This window comes from Halichoerus grypus, chromosome 1 (assembly GCF_964656455.1).
Source record: "Halichoerus grypus chromosome 1, mHalGry1.hap1.1, whole genome shotgun sequence".
NCBI classification, from domain to species: domain Eukaryota; kingdom Metazoa; phylum Chordata; class Mammalia; order Carnivora; family Phocidae; genus Halichoerus; species Halichoerus grypus.
Window position 1 is genome coordinate 112,563,889 of NC_135712.1, and position 22,509 is coordinate 112,586,397.

Below are 22,509 nucleotides of genomic sequence, written 5' to 3' on the forward strand. Positions count from 1 at the left end.
TGAACATCCAAGTTGGGTAGCTAGCTTCTTTTTCTGGGTAAAGTCCTTCCACTACATAAAATGCTGAAAATATTCCTCTTCTCTGGAGAAGAACTGTAGAGTTTAACAGCTCCAGTTTAACAACTATAAAGCAATCTGGCTTATTTTATTATTTATGTGTTTAGTTATAAAAGCAGTAGATAAACAAGTTCTTTAAGTTAGAGTGCATTAGATACTGAGCACTTTTATATACAGCTTTCATTTATATCACTGTTAAATACAAAGCTTTAAAGAGATGAGTTAACATTGATTTATTCATTAATCTTTTATTTATTCAGTAGTCCACTTACTGAGACCTACTATATGGTATGCTGGGCACCAGGAGTGCAAAGCTGAAAAGGCATGGTTAGATCCAGAGTTCACAGAGAGAAAAAGAAAAAAAAAATATATGCATTATATAAATTTATATATATAAATTATTATTTATATATTATGTATAAGTATATATAAATTATATATAATATATAAACATATAAAACATTATGAATATGTTTAGTAATAGAAATATATACAAGGTAATGAAGGGATAATTAATTCTTATGGCAGGATTTCAGAGAAAATTGTGACCATGCCAGGGTTTGGGAAATAAATAGGGGTTCTCCCCGAAGACGAGGATAAGAGATCTTGGAGCAAGGAAACAGTCTGTGAAAGAGAACTACAAGTTTCCTTTAGGTTATGCTAAGTAGTTGAGTGTTTTTGAAGTATACATTTCAAAAGGGAAGTGATGAGATATTAGACTACAAAAGTAGGTAAGGGACGGGTCTTTGAGGGGCTGTCAGGCAGGCTGGCCATTAGTAGGTGGTAGGGTTCTGAACACTGGAATCGAATCTGCATATTCGAAGACCACCCTGATACATTTGAGTGTTACATAACTAGAATTAAAGATCCTAGTCACAGGCTATTAAAACAGGACAGTTGAGCAAGTGCCTTAAGGAAGTGGCCATGGGGATGAAGGGGGAGATTCAGTATGTATCTAAGAGATATAATCAGAGGGATTTAGTTCAAATTGGAGGTTGGCAATAAAGAGTTGTTGAAGATGCCTCACAGGATTCTGTCTCATGTCTGTTCCCTACCAATTGAGGTAGGGAAAAGCAATAGAAAAGTAGAATTGTGGTAGTAGGAAGCAGGGACAAAAGATGGTGTGGCAGAGTAATAATAATTGGTGATGTTTTCAGAAGGTTGACTCTAAGGGGTGTGTGTCTAGTAGACAATGGGATCTTTAAGTCTGACACTCGGGTATAGGAAGGCAGCTAGGGAATGGAAAAACCCAAACCCTGGGCAGAAATGATAATAGTACATATTACTATCAGGTAGGTCATAATGGCTGTGTCTCCAAGACGACGCCCAAAATAGTGCAGGCAAAGATAGAAGACTATCCTTTGCAATTCCACAGGTTAACTATGTCCTTAGAAGTCACTTCTTTTTATTAAGTTGTACTGATCAGATCTTCATTAAAAAAAAAAATAAGACCACAAATATCTATCCACTGAAATCGAGGCTCTTACTAATGTACTTACTATTCCTACTTTAAAAAATATCTTTAAAAAGAATTTTAGGCTTCATAGAAGTTGCAAAAATAGTACAAAGAATTTTCTGTGTACCCTTCATCCAACTTCCCCAATGATGTCATCTTAGACAATAATAGAATTATCAAAACAAGGAAATTGATATTACTACATTATTAACCAAACTACAGACCTTATTCCAATTTCACCAATTTTTACATGCATTCATTTGTTTGGTGCTTTTATGGTTGTTTTGGTGTATAGTTCTATGAAATTTTAACACATGTATAGATTCGTGTGACCACTACCATAGTCAGGATACAGAAGAGTTCCATCACCCCCAAAAGTCTCTCCTATCAATTTTGAGTCACTCCTTTCCCCTCTCCATCCCCTAATAAGCAGTGATTTTTTTTTTTCTCTTTCTCTATAGTTTTCTCTTTTTGAGAATGGCATGAAAATGGAATCAAACGGTATGCAACCTTTTGAAAATGACTTCCTTTACTCAGCCTAATGCCTTTGAGATTCATTCAAGTTGTTATGGATATTAGTAGCCAATCTTTTAAATTAAAAGTTACTCTCACTTGCAAAGCCTATCTCTGGCCTGCAATTACTTTGGGGTTTTGGGCACTCTTATTAGCCATGATTAATAAATGGTAATGTTTCACTTATGCAAGAATGAAATTTGATCGTAATATATTCACATGAAAAGAGCCACGGGGGTAACCCTAGGGAGGTAGCCTTAGTGGTCCTAGCCGAATGCCTCACCTGGATCCCTCAGAAGCCAAAATAAGGAGTGGGTCACTCAGAATGTAAATACCTCCAGGGTGATGACACATCAGGACATGAGTTTCCGGTGGCTACAGGAGACAAGGCAAACTTCCTGGCTAAAGCCCACCTGGAGGATGAGATCTGAGTTGCAGAACCTGCCAAGGAAGCATAAACCTATGATACGGACTGAGACCAGAGCATCTCTGGTGCCCCTGCAGGTCCCAGTCTTCCCTGGGAAACTGGCAAGGGCCTATGGACAGTACCCGTGGTTAGCCTGGAGCAGACAATTTCCTTTGCAAGTATAAATAAACACTCAGTCCTGCAACTGTGCAGCAAATGCTTCAGCAGGTGCTAGAAGTACCGGGCAAGGTTTCTGGCTGCCAAGCCGTGTGGCCCTCAGACTAAATGCAGGAGAGCAAGCTCCCATGAGGGAGGGAGGCCAATGTTCCAAGCGTAGGGCCGCCTATTAAGCTGAATGACAGGCTGTCTGCTCTTCCATTCTCGCTGTCTTTAGAAATTTTTAAAGCCAGGGCTTGAAAGCTTCTTCTCGGGATTAGTCATCGAAAACATGACACTGATCCAGTTATGGCACAGACTGGTCAAAAGAATAATGAACAGCTAGAATCTCACAAAGGGTGCCAAACTGTTGGTGAGGAACATTAGAGATGGTGGCTCCTGAAATAAATGAGTGGAGGTAAGGCTGTATCAGACCTGTTATCACCTCTTATTTTCTGGCTTTAATGTTAAGTGTTCGGCTTTGCAAGTAAAGGTTGACATTAACACTAGAAGAACTGCCTGATGGGGGACGCCAAACACCTACGACCTTGTCATCTGAGGAGTGTAGGATAAAACACATCTTTATACATCCACAGCCTTGAGAGATGGAAAACCTACTCTGGAATTTGCATTATTTGTTAGCTGTTCACTGGGAGTTACAAAGTAATTATTTTCATTTATCACCATTTTATACCTGCTGTCAGCTAAGTGCCAAGGCCATAGTAAGAATTCAGTAAATATCTGTGGAATAGAATGTAGAAGCCTTCTGGACTTCCTAAGACGAGGTCAGGTGGCCCCATAGGCATGTGCTTCAGCTTCAGAGCAGTGATTACATTCCACCTTAATGGCCTTTTTAATTTTTTTTGTTACATTTTTGCATATCTCTCCAATATCTGGCTTATTGATAATAATATCTAGGTTTTCTGTGGTTGAAGTATATAAAGAAAATAAGACGTTAGAAGGAGAATAGTCCTTTCAATAATTGTGGACATTCTCTGATATTCACAAAATTGGACAAGTGGCAGTTTCTTAAAGGTTAGTTGCAATGGGGAATCTGAGATCATGTCAAGGAGTCTCTTGTACTGTTTTTTTATGTACACAAACACACATCTCTCTATCCATTTGTTTATCTTGCCCTTTTGAATGGCTCTTTTATCCATGCATGATTTTGTAACAACCTGCATTGGTCATTTGGAAAATATTGGTTCATGGGTTAAGTAATGTCTTCTTTACCTGTCTCTTTCACTAGAATGTAGGCATCTTGAAGGCAAGGTCTGTAGTGTGTTCATTGGCCACAGTGCCTGGCGCCTGATAGTACATAAATATTTGTTGAACTGATTAATGCATGAGTGGAGGTCACATGATATATCCACTGAACCACTCTCCAGATTCTTCCTTGCATGTGACACTCTTTAAAAAGAAAAATAACTCATTTATTTAATACAGTTATTTGTTCATGTACACTTAGTTTTATGCTCCTGGTTCTATGATTTATAAACTTTATGATCCTTGGCAAGAGATTAATGCCTCCTAGCCTCAGTTTCCTTATTTTAATGGGGCTAACAATCTTTGTTCTACTAACAAGTTTCTGGGAGGACAAATTAGATCATGATATTGAAAAGAATGTGTGTATTTTGTTTGAGCTACATATGGGGCCTTTATTTACACTTCATTTCAAGTCTCTAATTTGTACTTTATTTTTCTGCTTTGATGAGATTAAAGGTTGGCTAAGATAAAAAATATTACTTTTCAACCATTTTCCTACAGCCCAAAACCACAAAAGAGCTCCTATTTCTAATTAGATCGTATTATCGCTCATAACCTGAGGATATACGTAAATCAATCTTCAAAGGCATTGACATTCTCACAGTTAATCAAAACTTTTAACTTCATCTGATGTATCAAGTCCTGGTTTATAAGAAGAGGTAAACCTTTTATGCTAAGCAGGGAGGTGATTGGTTTTCTCAGAGAACCTATCTGTATGCTTGTAGATGACCTGACAGATTCAGAATTTACATTCCTTCCAACATGTTTGACAAAAATAAAATTTTGAAACAACTGACATCCACCAAATACAGCCAGATTGTAAAAGAATTACATGGTCAGTGGGAGATAAAGATATAAGCATTTGTTCTTGAGCACTTGCTATGTACTTAGTTATCGATCATGACTGAAAATAGGCAGAGACAAAAACATACACACCCAGAACTTAAGGTCTGATTTAGGGCCATGCATGTACTGTTCAGAGAAGTGAGATATCAATTCTATGAGAATTCATCAAAGAAACGTTTATTTTCCAGAATTTCTGCAATGCGGTAATATACTTTAACAATGAAGGAAATTCTTTAAAAGGACAAAAGAAAAAAAAAACTAATGATGTAATGTATGGTGACTAACATAATAAAATAAAATTAATTTAAAAAAGGACAAAAGAAAGAAAGTAGTTGGGGATCAGGTTGACTGTGGGCATGAGGAGTCTGGACTCTATTCCATGTGTGATGTAGACTCACTGAAAATATTGGCCTGTGGAGGGACATGATGAAAACAGTATTTTAGTGAGATTAATCTGGCAATAAAGTTCACAGCTAACGTGAGCTGGAGCTAGTGGATCTGTCACAAGTGATCCATCCAGGCCACTATTATAATGCTAAGATAAGATCTTGATCTAGATTAAGAGCAGCCAAAAGTAGAGATGACTACATAGTTTATAAGGAAGCATCTGTTGCCAGTTCTGAGAGAATTAGTGGAATGCTTTGAACTTGTAAAAAAGTGGGCTACATGTTTTCCTATTTATGATGTTTCAAAGTGTGTTGAAAGCTATTTTTTTTTTAAGTGTGCACGTGTATGTGCTTCTACCAAGAATGAACTTTAGGTTTTATTTCTATTCTCATGGATTCTTCAAGTCCTTACATGAGTCCTTACTTACATCGATGTCTCCAGTGTGTACGCTGAAGTCATTTGACCCTCTAACGCTGTGGAGATACCACCTATGAACAGATGGGGCTCACCCTTCAGGTTTAGACATTGACTTGTGTTTAAACCTAGCCATCCATAGTGACTGAACAGGTCAGTTATTCAATCCAAATGCCTATATCAAAATTAACCATACAGAGGTAATGCTGCAATTTAATGGGGATGTTGCAAAACCTTTATCAGGAGACTCCGATCACACTCTTGCTTTTGTAGAGTCGTTTTTATTTTATAATCCATGATAATCAAGGAAAAGTTGATAAATGGTGATAGAAAGAAGAGAGCATTGCTTTTTTTGGTGATGTTGTTACAAATTCAAACATATATTATAATCTGTCTTGAGATTCTTATTCCTGATAAAGCAAATATAACTTAGTTATCTGTAGTATGATATATGTACTACGAGTGAGCACAGACATACCTGTTTTTGAGAGTCATAGCTTGCTTGTGATGATCTGCCATGGCAAGAACAAATCTCTCTTGTCCTTGGGTGTCCAGACCACAACTACATGCAAAACAACATGGCCATGAAGGATTACAAAAGAATTATTCTTCCTCATGGTTTTAACATAGAAAAAAAACAAAACAAAACAGTGGAAGTTATCTTGAAACTTGGGGCATGGATATTGAATGAGTTCTAATGGGATCAATAGATAGAAATACATAGACTAGTGATACTGTGAAGAAACCTACGTGTATTAGACTAGCAAGCAGCAATTACAGTTAGTAGGGTGACCTGTTTGTACCAACTTGCCTGGAACTTCCTCAGTTTAGCACTAAAGTCTCCACAGCCTGACAAAACCCTCACTGGTCACCCTAAATCTTAGAATGCTTTTTTAAAAAGATTTTTATTTATTTATTTATTTGAAAGAGAGAGAGAGAGAGAGAGTGCGGGTGCACACCAGCAAGGGGGAGGGGCAAAAGCAGAGGGAGAAGCAGGCTCCCTGCTGAGCAGGGAGCCCAATGCCGGGCTCGATCCCAGGACCTCATGACCCAAGCAACTGAGCCACCCAGGTGCCCCTAGAATGCTTTCTTGAATAACAGGAGCATGGATCTCTTTCCTCCTTCCCTTCACCTTCCTGCATTTTCTTCCCCTAATGGAATTCACCTGCACGTCAGCCCCATCCTGGTCACTACTGAGACCTCTGGCTGAAAATGCCTGTTGACGGTCGAAAGCCTTCTAAGTAACAGAAATAAGAGGCAGTTTTTGCATAGACTTTCACATACATCGTACCTTTCAAGTTTCATGGGCCTCCCACGCTTAAGTTTTAAAAAATCCCTTATCACTATTCTAAACCATTATACCAAAAACCTCATCATCCAGTTGTGCTTAATCTGATATTTAACAGCAGATTGTATCTGTAGAGGTGAGGTGAGAGGAAAATTTATTTGCCTAATATTTATTTTATTTTAAAGATAACAACTTTGATGTATAATTTCATATTTTAAAGCCTATGTTGTTGAAACCTCTTCAGATGTGCTAGAAGTACTAAAATAGATACAATCTGGTAGGCTGTCAGGAAAGCAAACAAAAAAACTGCTAGGTCAGGAGCACAGCTGTTTGTGGAGGGCATTAAATTTTTTTACAGTCTTTCCCATAGGCCAATATGCTTTTATGCATTGATTTATATTTTAATAATGACAGACTCCACTGGCATGAGCATTTCAGTTCCTCAGAAATTAGATAAAATCAAAATTTAGACCCAAGATAAAAGGTGGAGAGAATTAGCATTTTGCAGCATTAATTAGCTTACTTGCCCTCGCTTATTTCTGATCAAATGGAGGATGCTTAGTGCAGCCACAAACAGAGCTCTGAATATCCTTCAATTGTATGATATGACATTGATGTTTCTAATGCATGTAAATTCAATAGCTTTGCCTTGATTCTAAAAGTATGGCTTTAAAAACAGTGGTTCGTTTTAGATCACTAGGGTAAGCAATGAACAAAGGAAGCGATTGGATGTAAAATATAACATTGAAAGGACTCCTGTTAAAAGAATGCCCAGGCATTGAAAACACTCCTAGAGAATGTGCAATTATGCAAGCTTTCTCCCTGTTTGCTACTCTGAATTTCTTCCCCAGCATTTCACTGTCTCACATCTTCATTATGATTCAAGGTTGCCAGAAGAAGCTGGTAACTTTAGCAGGCAGGCGTTTCATTTTTAAATAATTGTTTGCGTTGTTTTCCGAAGCACAGGACTTCAATCTCACTCAACCAGCTCCTCCCTGGCCCCATGCCTGCCCCGCAGCCGCTCCTGTATCCAGCTCAACCTGTGCATTTTCTCCACTGTTGTCTCCCCAGCCCTTCGTTTCTCACTTCCCCTTTCCACATGGCTGCTTGGTTTGCAGATGATGCCTTCTTACAGATGTGTTCCCTCCCCTGACAAACAATTACTCCTGTCCCCCCAGCGGGAGGCCATTAGGACATCATCACGGGTTCTGCTAAGTCATCTCGCCACCACAGTTGTGTGCCATCACCTCCCATCTGAGACTCTCTAGGCATATGCCACGCGGGGAAGCTAGCAGTCACAAACGACGGCACCTCCAGGCATATTATTTGTTATTTGGGTCCAGAAGTGTAACAGATAATGGCTAATACACTAATGTCTGAGGGTCCCGTTGGATGCTTTGACTGGCATCATTTATACCAAACTTGCAAAAGACTGAATGGGTTATCATGTGCTAGCCGAGAGGTAAAAAAAAAGAAAAAAAGAAAAAGAAAGAAAGAAAAAGAAAAAAAAAAGGCGTTTTCACATTTCCATAGCAATTACACACAATGGTTCAGAGGAGACATGACAACAATAGTGATTCTACAAAGTTATTCTGTTTTGCAGACTTTCAGCATTCTGAGCTTTGAATCAGTGAATTATCTGATATTAGTTATTTTCCTGGAAAATGGTTAACCAGTGCTACGTTTATTTGTATTTTAATCTCACAGACTCAGCTTATGTGGATACACATAGTGAAGACCTATCTAAAATGTATTCCTTTTAAATCAATGAAATACACATGCAACTGAACACTTGTGGTTCTTTTTCCCAAGGCTTCTCTGACAGCTCTACCTATTAAATTCTCTTGCTTTAAGAGGTAACATCTCACAGGGATCTCGGTAAATTTAAGCTCAATATTTAATATATCATGAAATAAGTGGATTTTGGCATGATGCCACATTAACACGTGGATTGTTTTTTATTGATTCTCAGGTCTAGTTTACTGCTGCACTGGGGTGCGATGTGTCTTTGTGTAAAATCAAACAATGTGCTAACAAGCTAAGACTTCCACAGAGACCCAGAAGGCAAATGAAGAAGGGGGCGCTGTTCTCCCTGTCAGAAACCTCAACAGTTCGTTTGTTTCTGTCACCGGTTTGCTCAAGCTCCTTAACCTCACCTCCTCAAACCTCCAACATAAAAATGTCATCCGTTTAGAGTCGTTGCAATGAAATCCAGGTGAGATTAGTATGAACATCTGAATTTCAGGATCTTTGGAAGAAACAGTTTTATTTTTGTCCAGGGTACATAGGTAATTGAACCACGCACTGAACACTGTGTTCTCAGTCTGACACAACATAGACACTCAATAAATACTTATTTAATTGAATGGAATTGAATCCAAGAGCCGTGTAGAAGCCCTACTTTAATGAGCAGGTGAAAATTGTTTCTAATTGGAAAAGCAGAGTATCAGCCGCAAGAACCCAAGGCTCTCCTTAAATTTTAACCAGCCACTTGCACTTGGAAAGATCCTCCCAAAGTACTTGAATTCAATGTGTGCTCTTAAATAGCTAGATAAACACGCCTGCTCAAGGTGGTTGTATTGTTTATTTGCTCAGGTAAACTAGTTTTCCTTGCCTTATTTTTTTCCCTTCTACCGAGAGGAAAGAAGAGAAACTATAATCCTGGTTTTTCTCTTCACCTGGATTTTCACAAATTCTAAATTAGGCAAAGAGAATTTGGACTATTTATTCTGTATTTTATCCCCATCTTCTATTGGCTCTAGTAAAAAGATTTACAAAAATAAAGAAACATGGAGTTCCAGTTGAGTTGGCCAAAGGGTATCAGTGACATAAAAATGTGGGAGCTTTAGTCCTGTCTTGATGCATCTCATTTCAACTGTCAAATACATCCAACTTCCAAACCAGGTGTCTCTGAAAACAGAAGGAGAGAGATAGAGAGCATGCACATTGTTTTGTTTATGTACTTGGAGAGAATGAAGTCTGAAAACACGTAAGTGTAGAGACTGACCTGTTACTTATAAGTCTCAAATGACTTAGTGTCAATTATTCAGTTCAATAAATATTTGCTGAGGTCCTACTATAGTACAGATATTCTATTAGCTGCTGTAGATAGATACAAAGGGAGAAAGGTAAGGTACCTGCCTTGATGGAGTCCCATAATAAAGGTATGAGAAGACTATAGCACACAAATAACCACATAAAACAGAATATTCTGTAAATTACAGATGTTAAAGTCAGATGGACCTGAGTTTGAGCCCAACTCAGTATGACCCTGATCATACCACTTAACTCCTTAGAACCAAATTTCCATATCTAAAAATGTAGGCTCAATAATGATGACCTCTCCCTGTAAAGATTAAATGTACAACACACCTAAAGTATGCGGTGTAGCATCTAGGACACAGTTAAATGCCTTAAAAAATTGGGATTTATTAAATGGCCTGAATTGAGGGTTTTCCCAGAAAGATGGTAAATAAGATAGGCCTTGAAAAAGAAACAGAGTATCACCAGGTCTACCTAGCTGAGGTGGGTAAAGGGACATTCATGTTCAAGGTTATATGCGGAGTTGGCATCATTAATCCCTAGTGTACTGTTGGCCTGGACCACCTCTCTGGGTGGTGCACTGAGAGCAAAGGGAAGAGGGTTGAGGAAGAGGGAACTGATGGAAACTAAGAGAAAGCAGAGCCAAGCCAGGATTCCCTGCTGGCTATTTGCCCAGTGCGAGACAAGGGGAAAGTTTGCTCTCCATTTGAGTAGCACCTTAGTAGTCCAAAGAGATTCTTATCAGAGGAAGTGAGAAGGGTGTAGGGGTTGGGGAGCATAATAAAGAAGAGATGATAGGAGAATTGAGGGTTAAACTGGACGGTGCAAGTGCTGAATCAGAGAAGGCAGGGGAGATCAGAATGGCTCTCAGATCTGCCCCCTGGACTCAGGGGCTGATAGGAACACGGGCAAGACACACACTTACTGGTCTGCCTGGACTCCGCCTTGGTCAGCAGTGTTCTGAATTTGAGGTGCTAGAGGCAAAGGAAAGGAAAATTAGTCATCTGCACAGCCTCCTGGAATTCTGTCTGAAGCCAGTGTAAATCTCCATCTACTACTGGGTTTTGGATTAGGGGAAGCACATTATGCTGCAACTGAGGGGCACAGTGTATTCTGGCCAGTTTGGAAGTACAGTATATTTTGCACCATTGATATGGGGCCAGTGCTAAAGAGAAAATAGAGCATATGATTGAAAACTCATGGAAAAAGTGAATACTCAAAAAAAAAAAAAAGTGAATACTCTAGTTTGGGAGATAAGCCCCAAAAAAGACATCCAGAGGTAGTAATACTAAGAACATTGAATGTCAGGCTGAGGAGGTATATTTAATTCAGAAGCAAAGGGGACATTCTTGGATATTATCGAGAGGCATAAGGAAATAATCAGAGCTGTGTTTTTTGGAAATGGACCAGAAGGAAAAGAAACTGAAAAACTAGAGGCAGAGAAATGAGTTAGAAGGCGGTTAGAAGTGAAGTACTGCTCTAAACCCATGGGGAGGGAGATGGAAAGACAAACGTATGGAGGTAGAACAAACTGGAGATCATAGCTGGTTTGAGTGGGGAGCAGGGCAGGGGTCATGCGCCAGGTGTCTGCAGCAGTTACAAGCAATGCCTCTGGGGTCAGAGAGACTTTGACCTATGCCTGACCTTGGAACAGGTATGGAATTTCTGTGCCTCATTCTTTCTCATCGATATAATTGACGTATTAACAGTATCTATTCAAATAGCATTATTGAAAGGATTAAATGAACAAATACATGTAAAATGTTCGGAAAAGTATCTGGTATGCAGTAAATAGCACATAACTCAGATATTTGGAGACTTTGAGCTTCTCCCCTGAGAAATTGGTGGATATGGCGTTGCCACAAACTGAGAAAAGGAATATGGGAGGAAGAACATATTTAAATGGGGGTAGAGATGAGAATGTTTCAGGAGTCAAGTTGTCCAAACTCCACCCTTAGCCACACCATGGTGTAGATAACTCTGTCAGTTATCTAGTCTATGAGGGAAAGCTGATGAGAGAAAGCCAGAGAGAACAAGATAGAATCATCTAGATTCATCCTAGGATGTGTTAGTAGGGTTAGCCTTTGAATGGGGAAGGATTGCTTCAGTCTCATAGACAATGTGGCTGTAGAGATGTTTCAAGGTCAAGAAGAGGACAGTTGAAGAGATTACTTTGGGTGACTTTAGTAATGAGAAAAGTTTAGGTCCTTTAGAAGCACAAAAGATCGGGAGCCGTGGTTGGCAACCTGAAGAGAGTGAGAAAATTTAGAAATAGTAGCCGAAGGGGTTGAAATAGTTACCTAGTGATGAATAAAAGAAGTGTAAAGTCACCTGCCTATGGAATCTTTCAGCAAAATGTCTTTTTAGACTTCATTTTCCACATGGGTGATAAGTTTTAAAATTTAGATATTTTATGTCAACCACTTTTTCCCAGATGAATGCTAGCAATGCCACTTGGCCAAGTATTAAAAATGATTTTGGGCTTGCTGAAAGGCATGTGATGTGCCTGTGTGGGAGCTGAAAGGTGTGTGTGTGTGTGTGTGTGTTTTGTTGTGTTGGGGATAATGGTGTGATGGTATAAAATAACACCATTCTCAGTGTTTAATTAACTTTGAGTTATTTTGAGTTTCCCTAGGTAACATCTACAAGTTTCTTAAAGATTATGTTATATAAATGATCAAACGAGTTACACATTAATTGACTTTTACAATAATGTATTGAGAAACCTGGTCTCACAAATTTTATCCTTCTGAACTATCCTTTCCTTATAATGTAGGAAACAGAACAGGGAAGAGTGAAACATCCTGGCTTTCTCTATGTATACTGACTAAGGCCCAAAACAGAAATCAGGGATCAACTCCATGTCACTATGGTTACTAGCACATGGAGTAACTGTTTGGATTTTAGCCTGATTCATATTCTAGGATGGCTTTCAGTATCCTGCAGAGTCAGCACTGTTCATTTTGAGGTGTTTTCCATCTACTTTACATGCATAATTACTCAGCAACTGGTAGATTTGTTGAGTTCAATATAAGCAGTCTTAAGGCAAAGAGGCATCCCATGGGCACAAGATGATTTTCTTCAATTTCAGCCTGTGTTGTCCGGAGCAGTTCTGGATTTCTGACTGGCACTGTGCTCAAAAACCTGCTAGATCTACATTTTCCCTTGGTGGGTTTTGAATGGTTCATTTTAGGGAGTTGATACTGTCCTATGGGAAGATGGAGTGCCAGCCGGTTTTAAAAATGCCCCTGAACTTTCTGTGGTATCTTCGACAAACCCATCCTAAGCAAAGTTTATTAGAGGGAACTTGGGGTCTTTTAAAATCCTGTAATATAATCCCTCTATTTAGCAATAAACATTGGTATACCACTTGGATACCACTGGTTAGATGTATATGAACTCAGTGGGGTAATAGCAATGACCCCCTGGTATAGTAATAGTAATTATTTGAGTGCTCCCTATGTGCCAGAGAAGCTTCTAAGCCTCACAAGCATCCTTCATGTTAGGTACAGTTAGTTCCATTTTACAGTTGATAAAACGGGGTCTCTAAAAGATAAATTCCCAGTAATCACACATCTAGTAAGTGATAAACTCTCTGTCTCATTTTAATAGATTAGTTAGCCTCTCAATAGGAAATAATGGAAAAAAGATTATGTGGCTCTAGTTTTGCATGCTAGAGCCCATTTTAATTTACAGAAGATCGTGTCTCCCTCTCCATAATGCTCAAATGAGTACAATACCCCTTGTGAGGATACCTGAAAGTATTAGAGCTACAATAACATCATGTACAAAAGCTTAACCCTCAGTAGATTTCCTTCTGACCATATCATTGTGTGAGTCCTCAGAAATTAGAAGCACAAGCTATTTCACTTAAAAGGAGCTGTTATAATTTTAGACTAGGCTAAGATATTTTTAAACATTTTATCTACCCAGTTGCCTTTACTTAAATTCAGGAGTCATGTTTTCTGCTGTTATTGAACTCACCATCACGTCTAGCAAGTGAGAGGGTTCCAGGTAAATTTTAAGTATACCCGACTCCCCTTTTCTCCAATATGCACACTTGTAGGCCACTTGCTATGGATTTACACCTGTCCCAGCTGTGGGATCAAACTAATTCCTTGCCAAATAGAATTTGCATGGTTTAGATTAATGATCTGATGTTTCAATAGCCATTCAAACCTTTTCTACCTGGTATCTTGGTATGACTGTGTACTTGGTTCTATAAATTGGACTGTTGCTTTGTTGATTGCATACATATCCCTTTCTTGTTGACCTCAGCCTCACTGCCTAGTTGGTTTCTCTCTGACCAGCTCGCTTCTGCTAGTCTTCCAGGTTCAAGCCTCATAATTGGTTCTCAGATATCTGTGGCAGATCTCTGACATGCTAATATCCTGCCTTACCTAGACCTCCATACATTTCCTACTTCACATTTTCCTGATTACAAGCCCTGTCTAAAGACTTACTGTTGGCTCTACCCGGAGGGCACATCCTATTCTGGTGAATTTCTCTTCATCTCTGAGTCTTGATTTGAAATAGACGATTTGATCTGAGTTGTAATTTTGACATGAATTGAAAGATAGACTCCCATTTTAGAAGTTTGTTCATTAGGATATTGAATTATGTTTTTCTTTGGAAAAGTCAAAGGCAGCTAACTGCCCTTCTCTTCTCAACAACCATGTGGTAGGGAAAGATGTGGCTACTCTTTCCCCTCAAAGAGAGGAAACTAAGGAAAAGATAGCTATGGCTATTTCAGATCTCTTACGCATGTAGATACACAATGAACATGGTCAACGTGAGTCTCCATTAATAGAGTACCTCTCTATGCTTACCACAGGTTAGCCCAATGAGACCATCGAAATTATGCAAATTGAGGATAGAAGGAAATCCCTCCATAACTGATCTAAAAATCCATGAAGAAGCCCTACAACAACCAAGCACAAATATTTCTTGAGCATTTTCAGCCAGACACTGTACTATGTGTGGGGCATATAAACCTGTTCTTTGCTGTGAAGAGATTGACCAACTTAAAGATTTGATAGTTCGTGGACCACCCGTGACATTCTACCCTGTAGTGCCATGTCATAAGGCAGAATGAGGAGGACGGCAAGGGATTATTCCCTTTGAAAACAGGCCATAAAAGGGTCTCTTTTATTGCCACACGTAGACTTTATGCCTGACATCTAGTGGCCACTCCAGGAATTACAGCACAGGATACCAGGCAATGAGTGTTGGTAAAGGAGGCACTAAAGATTTGAGGTAGCTGAAATGAAAATGCCTTCCCACGAGCTTCCTCTCACAGCCGGGGATGTACCACATGTATTCTTCTTTACGCCTCATTTCCCAAATACAATCCTAAATAATTCTTTAATTTTGGAGCTAGAGGGCTCTCACCCAACTTTCATTTAATTATATTCTAACCATTGTATGAGGATATAAAGAAAAGCAAAACTTTACAATTTCTGACTTTAATGAACGTGTTAAGATCAACCTATTGGAAAGATGAATCCCTACCTGTTTACTTTGACTATGGTGTATCATTTTTACTTCTTGAAAAAAAATAGATATTCATTTACTAACCTACTTCATGGGGGATACCTTTACTGGTAAAACGGTGAAAATAACTACATTATAACTCATAAGCTTGCTTTGAAGATTTAAGGACTTAAGTCATGTAAATAATTTTTACAGTGCCTGAAACATAATAAGTACTCAAATGGCATTTGATATTATTATTGAGGGGGGATTCATGATAATAAGCATTTTAAATACATGCACATTAGTGGCCTTATTACTTGTGAAGAGTATTATTCCCCTCCAATATTAAGGTCTACTTATTTAGAGAACTCAAATGTTATATGTGATATTCAGTGATCATAGAGATTCAAAGTTGAAGAGACATACCCAATCTCTAGTCCAGCCCTCTCATTTACACATAAGGACGCATTGTGTGAAATGTGCAAGTTAGCAAGGTTATGCAGATAGTTAAGGATGAGACTAGAATCTGGGTTTTCCCATGAAGTTCCATGTATTTACCAGTACCGCAAGTGGCTTATTTATATCTTCAAACCAATACTGACAAATGAATTTTCTCTCACATAGTGAAATGTGAGATGCATGGCTATGGGTTTGTATTATACAGGTATAGTAAAAAATTTTGGCACATTTCTACACATTAAAAAAAATAATTTTGATAATATTACAAAAACAATTCTTACTCACTGTAGGAAAATTAGCAATATAGGCAAACAAAAGGTTAGACTAAAAAACCAACCGTGATCCATTTCTCAGACATATGTATATACATATATATATTTGTTATGTTCATTTACGTCCTTTTATGCTGTTCTATAAACAGGTGTACATATACTTCAACTAAAAGGTAAGTTTAAATTGTGCATACTGTTTTCTAATTTGGGTTGATATTCATCTATGGCATCATTTTTCTTGGTTGCATTCTGTCTATTATATGCTATTATATGCTAATACCAAAATTATTTTAATTAATTCCTCTTTGAAATCAAATTAATGATCAACAAGGAAAATTAGGCTGTTGGAAAGCAGGAGGCCAAAGAGAATGAGAGAAAAATTAGTGATGCTATTGAAAACCCTGTTTCTTCTCTCATTCTTTAGAGTTAGGCCTTTATGTGCCCACAAATGGTATCAGACAATTGAAGGAAGGCATACATTGATGAGGTATGGGTCCTGCTGGGAGAGAAAGTGGAGTGTTTGGTTGAGGGAATATTAAGTAATAAACTTGGAAATATGGGTTCTGTAAATGGCAACAAATGGAGTGTATTACAGAGTCCAAAGATGGAGGGTAAAATACCAAAGAGTAAGACGCCATATCTCCCCCGTGACGTGGGGCAAGCCCATATATCACTGAGTTTGAGCGTGGCTCTCAGTTCATATATGCCTGTGTAAATTTAATATTGGATTATAAATGTACACACTTTAAATATGCAGGCACGTCCCTTTCCGTAATTGTTTCTGAGAACCCAGCAGAGGGCTGACTGGCAGAGGCATGGAGTCACAGATGTGGAGGCAGGGGCAATGCTGACTGAACTCTAAGACAGTGACTGCTCCAGGGTCTCATGACAGAAAAATTCTACACAAAGACTGTATACCGGAGACTAATAGAACACTGTATGTTAACTAACTAGAATTAAAATAAAAACATAAAGTAAAAAAAATTCTACATAAAGTCGGAACTCTAATTCTAAAGAGTCCATCACATTTCCACAGTGTAAGAGAAAAACAAATAATAATGCAAAATTACATGAGACCATGACAGGAGTCAGGGTAGAACTACCTCATTTCTTGTCTTTCTCTGAACCTAATTTTTTCATTTTCCATCCATCACATTTTCACAGTTGGGCAAAACTCTCTCTGTATGAAGGGATCTGAAAGTTTCCCAGCTCACACTGTTGCTTTCTTTCTAGCATGCTCTTCTGCAGTTCTTTGCGACCCTTTTGAATCCAACATCCAAAATATATATTATGTATATTTTCCTTATGAAGACGTGTTTTTATCACTCGATAGTGCACTCCTCACTTTTTCTGCAATACTAATAGCAAATTATTGAGAACACTAGTAATGCTCTTCGGATCCTGCTGGGTGTATCCACAGGCGCTGCCTTTGATCCACGTATCTGTCTTGTGTGCAGCCTGTCACAGTGCCAGTGAACAGGGGAAGCTGAGTGCCAAAGGCCCTGTTCGGGGACAGGCACTCTGTGAATGTCCTGCCAACCATGCCGGCCTTGCGGAATTACAGCATGGGTGGACTGTCAGGTCTGCACCTAGCACGCTGACAGGTGGAAAACACTGGAGAAAAATTGGCAGTTTGTGTCTTCCAGGAGGCAAAGGCATGAAACGCCTTGTTCTCTCCCTTTGGAGGAGCACTTCCTATTTCGGAAAGACAAAAGTCCAAATATTAATAGTCACAAAAAGAACACTATAGTTTACCCACCTCTGACATTTTTCTTAGTGCTCCAAGTTCAAATGTTTCTTCAATCTAAGAATAAAATTTTCTGGCCATTTTATAGAAAAAGTACAATACGATCACAGGTAAGCATTAGCTATACTGGCTAATAAAGAGTGTTTACTTAAAAACAACAACAACTCACTTATGCTCCATTGCTTCCTATAGTAGAAAGAGGCAGACAGCCCTGCTAGGGCAGCGTTATAGAAATAGTGTTCACACCCATTCCAGTAGGCGGTTCACACACTTTAATTCCTGTTAAAAACTTAATTAAATTGCATGACTTATTAGCTTGTGTTAAATGTTGGGAAAAGCATTCTGGAAAACCTACACATTCTGTGTAAGACCCAGCCAGCTGTCTCAGAGGAAAGACTTTTGGTCTTGTGTGAATTTTGCAAACTACTGAATCGTTAACAGGCTCTTTGTTGGATGTTCTTATACTCTTAATAGACTCCACATCGCTTGAAAAAAAAAAAAAGTGGTGTTCTAAAGAAAGAAAAGGCAGCGTGTATTTTGTTAAACAAATCAGCATAGTCAATAATGATATTCTTCTTTGATGTCTAACAGATTCTGCTACATCTCTGTAACTATTAGCCTATAAAGATATATTGTAACATAGTCCACCTCTAATTTTACTTTCTCTGAAACCAACTGTCAACTGTATTTATCTCCATGCTTTCTAACCTTCTAGAAATGCACATCTTTCTGTGATTGCTTTTAAGAGCACAACCTTAATTCAGGCTTCCTACACTCCTCCGGTTTATGGTGATATTAAACTCAAGCAAATTCACTCATTGAAATCAATCTGGGGGAAAAAACCCACTGGTCTATAATTTAAGATTATTTGACTGTTCACTGGCAAACGATTAGATAGCATAATCATTTACTGGGCTTCAATCTGCATTTTCTAAAATACTCGTACCTACTACATGAGAGATGAGAATGGAGAAAGGAGAGAAAAATAGCAGCAAGACCAGACGGCCGAGCTGTTCTGCAGCTCTGTAGTTGCAAGTCTAATTTAAAATGCCTTCGGAGCGGCGCCTGGGTGGTAGTTAGCTGAGCGTCCAACTCTTGGTCTTGGCTCAGATCATGATCTCAGGGTTGTGGTATCGAGCCCCAGCGTCAGGCTTCACGGTCAGCAGGGAGCGTGCTTGAAGATTCTCTCTCCCTCTGCACCTCACATGCCCTACCCCTCCCCCCCCACCCTAGGGCACATGCTCTCTCTCTCTCAAATAAATAAATAAATCTTTAAAAATAAAATAAAATAATAAAATAAAATAAAATAAAATAAAATAAAATAAATGCCTTCGGAAAGACTGAAGGAAGCCTGACTAACACAGTCATCTAAGGTATTTCATATCTGCGCACAGTCACCCACAGTCAGAGGTGTGTGTGCATGCACACTCGCACACACATATGTACACACATACACTCCTTGCTACGAACTCATCAGGGAGCTCCTCCCTAATTTAGGCCCTAGCTTGCAAAGAAGTCAGTTGTTATTTCTCTTTCCTGACACTATTACATCAAAACAGTATCCAGGCATTAGACAGTATTTATTAGCTTGTAAGGCCAGAGATAATGATCCCATTCAATCAGAATGTATGAATAATTCAAGAGTCTCAACTTCACATAATTTCTGGCTCTACTTTTAAAACCAGTAAAAGAACTATTTGTATCATTTATTTATTTTTGGTGACAATGGGTAAAAGACAAAAGACGTTTTGTTGTGTGTATGTGTGTGTGTGTGTGTGTATGTGTTTCCTGGAAAGAGAGCCTCTTGGCTCTTTCATTTCAAACTGATCAAAGACAGTGTCAAAACAAAAAAATGTATACATTTGTAAATATGTAAAAGCATGATACAAGGGGGATATACAGTTATTATTTCTATATATTCTTTTTTTTCTAAGCTTTTATTTATTTGAGAAAGAGAGAGAAAGGGCATGAGCAGGGGAGGGGCAGAAGGAGTGGGAGAGGGACAAGCAGACACCCCGCTGAGCAGGGAGCCCAATGCGGGGCTTGATCCCAGGACCCCAAGATCATGACCTGAACTGAAGTCAGACATTTAACCGACTGAGCTAGGGGTTATTTCTATATAAATTTGTTGAGGGTGTTTTAATCACTGTGAATAGTTACATATTATTTTACCCAGGAAACAATTATAATTTCTATAAGACCATTGAAGCTATAATTTCAGGGGTCATTTCTGCAGTGTGCAATCTGAAAAGTACATTTGAAAGAGATGGACTCTAACCAGCAAAGAGAAGTTGAAATAATTTAATCTTAGATGGACAATGTTGCTACTTTTTATTTTCTAACATAAACAGAAACAGGCAATGGAAGAGGGCACCATTTCCCCTCTACAGTAGCTCTGTCCTATAGCACTTTCAATGATGAAGGTATGTTCGATATTTACAATGCCCAATGTGAAAGCCATTAGCCACGTGTGGCTACTGAGCACTTGAAATGTGACTAGTGCAGCCAAGGAACTGTATTTTTTTTAAGGTTTATTTATTTGAAAGAGAGATAAAGACGGAGAGAGAGAGAGCAAGTGCACAAGCAGAAGGGGCAGAGGGAGAGGGAGAGAAAATCTCAAACAGATTTCACGCTGAGCAAGGAGCTCAATCCCAGGACCCTGAGATCAAAGCCTGAATCAAAACCAAGAGTCATATGTTCAACCGACTGCTCCACTCAAGTGCCCCCAAGGAACTGTATTTTAAATATTATTACTTTTATTTAATTTAAATATAAATAGCCACATGTGGCTAGTGACTCCCTGTTGGACATGATGGCCCTTAAGTCCTCAAGGAGAATGGCTATTGGATTATAAATATCAATAGGTAGACATTATTATTAAGGTGTTTTAATCCTTCTTTTAAATTTACCATTTCTATTGAAACATTCACATTCTTATTACAGATTATCTAGGTTTTTGTGATTAATCCATCATTCTTTTACCAAATCATTTGGCAAAATTGGAGTGAAATAGTGTTCCAACTGGTGCTTTTGGTAGGATGTACTCTGATGAGTGGAATATGATACAACCACTGGAATGAATCCAGAAGAAGCAATAGACAAGTTAGAAAAGAGAAAGCTTTTATTTGTACCTCAATGGCTTAACAATAGGCAAAAAATGTATTACCGATTTAAAAGACCTTGGGAAGAAACTTTATTTGGGAAACATTCCCTATGAAAATATCTGGTCTTCAATAGGCTAATTAGCTTCTCTAAAAATATAAAATGACTATACTTTAGGAATTGATGTGGTGTTGATTGATACTTTTGTCTTTATTATACTCTTATAGTGGGTTTTTTCTCACCCCCACACAGAATATTCTGAAGAAGAAGAATCAGTAAAATAAAAATGAAAGGATAGGAGTCAGTGAAATCAATCAATATACCTACAAGGTTTTTTTGAAGTTTATATAAACAACTACCAAATGCATTGTCTCAATCAGCTGTCCACAGAAGGAAGGTCATTATCAAATCCCAAGATACAGATGCATTTGTTAACTTCCAGATACAGTCCAAGTGTGTGCTTGTGCGTTCATATTAGCCATTAATTAGGGCCGCTTGTGGGGACTTTAAGCTCTTAAACTGGATTAGTGAAAGTGATCAAAAGGACCAATTGAGTTTTGTAAATTGGGTTTTACAAGATAGGGAGTAGACTTTGGAAAGGACTTCCTAAATCAGACATCATTGATTTCTTCATCACAGCCTTAAAATGAGGGCTATCACTAAGAGGATTTTGAGCAAAATCATCAACTTAATGTTGACACTATCTCCACAGTAGCTGAAATGTGATGTGTTGTACCAACAATTAGTATCAAAATTCTGGAAACAAAATCCAATGGCACTTTATGATTTAGAAGCTAAGTTTGAGACAGAAGTTTCTATTCTCTATAATAGGGGCTGATTTGGAAAGAATCTCATTGTTATTTTTTTTTTGAGAATTTTTTTATTATGTTAATCACCATACATTACATCATTAGTTTTTGATGTAGTGTTCCATGATTCATTGTTTGCGTATAACACCCAGTGCTCCATGCAGAACGTGCCCTCTTCAATACCCATCACCAGGCTAACCCATCCTCCCACCCCTCTCCCCTCTAGAATCCTCAGTTTGTTTTTCAGAGTCCATCGTCTCTCATGGTTCCTCTCCCCCTCCGATTCCCCCCCTTCATTCTTCCCCTCCTGCTATCTTCTTCTTTTTTTTTCTTAACATATATTGCATTATTTGTTTCAGAGGTACAGATCTGTGATTCAACAGTCTTACACAATTCACAGTGCTCACCATAGCACATACCCTCCCCAATGTCTATCACCCAGCCACCCCATCCCTCCCACCCCACCCCCCACTCCAGCAACCCTCAGTTTGTTTCCTGAGATTAAGAATTCCTCATATCAGTCAGGTCATATGATACATGTCTTTCTCTGATTGACTTATTTCGCTCAGCAAAACACCCTCCAGTTCCATCCACATCATTGCAGATGGCAAGATCTCATTCCTTTTGATGGCTGCATAATATTCCATTTTATATTTATATACCACATCTTCTTTATCCATTCATCTGTTGATGGACATCTTGGCTCTTTCCACAGTTTGGCTATTGTGGACATTGCTGCTATAAACATTGGGGTGCACATACCCCTTCAGATCCCTACATTTGTATCTTTGGGATAAATACCCAGCAGTGCAAT